We start from the raw sequence: 1,087 nt of genomic DNA, 5'->3' as shown, positions 1-1,087 counted from the left end.
TCTCTTGATTGATTGTTTTGGTACGCACTTTCTTCCAGACAGATGTTGCAGTCGTTTGATCGTATATATGCCCCACATTCGGGACACGAACTCACTCTCTGCGAACGAACATAACCCAATTCTCAGACCAATCACAAAACCCATAAGGTAACTGCCGCGACGAATCCTATTATGCCTAATTTAGTCACCATTTGACAATGTGGTGCTACAGTAATCATTCTCTCATTATGGATTAATTAGGGTTTCCATCTCCAGTGATTACATCCTAGGGGTTCTGCAATTAGTTTTGTAATTAGCTTATGTTTAGTCCTCGTAATTAGTATCCGAACATCCGATGTGACAGGGCTAAAGTTTAGCCCCCTCCTCCCAAACACCCCCTAAGAAGATATAAAATTGTCTAATATATGTATCTAACATCTACATATTTTGTTCGAACGATCAATCAAAAAAGATTGTGAACCCTATCCAACAAGAATAGAATACATGTTTTTGAAAGAAGAATAAGTTTATTCTTAATATTAGCTTATTTACATTTTTTTTAGTTTTTACATTCAAACTATCTAAAGTAATTTATGGTGTCATCTATCAATAATCATAAGCACGTGCGTGCCGCACGTGCCTGTTGCCTAGTAATAATAGTACCCTAAGAAACATTACAGAAATATAGTCATCTAGCCAATTTAAAGGCACAATATAGTCATATAGCCAACTCAAAGGCACATTGTATCTTAAAAAATCATAACATTTTCGTGCGAACTCTGACGAAGATATGAACATTGCTGAGATTGATGAGATATACAACTTTGTACTTTACAACATTTCACTTAAATTCATATTGGTACGAAAATAGTTGATATGCTTAGATGTGTATTCAGCATGTTGCAGCAGGTGCCACTTTCCACATGCTCTGAGTAGCAGGCTAGCACCCAAAGTACGCAAAACCACTGCCCCTGCACCAACAGACTTGGTCCCCACAAGTTGTAGCATGCAGCCTAGGCATGCTGTGCCGCACTCTCTGGGCCTGTTCGCTTCAGCTTATTCAGCCAACTTATCAGCCACCAAACAGTGTTTTTCTCTCACAACAAAT

This window comes from Setaria italica, chromosome III (assembly GCF_000263155.2).
Source record: "Setaria italica strain Yugu1 chromosome III, Setaria_italica_v2.0, whole genome shotgun sequence".
NCBI lineage: Eukaryota > Viridiplantae > Streptophyta > Magnoliopsida > Poales > Poaceae > Setaria > Setaria italica.
This window is presented reverse-complemented; position numbering follows the sequence as displayed.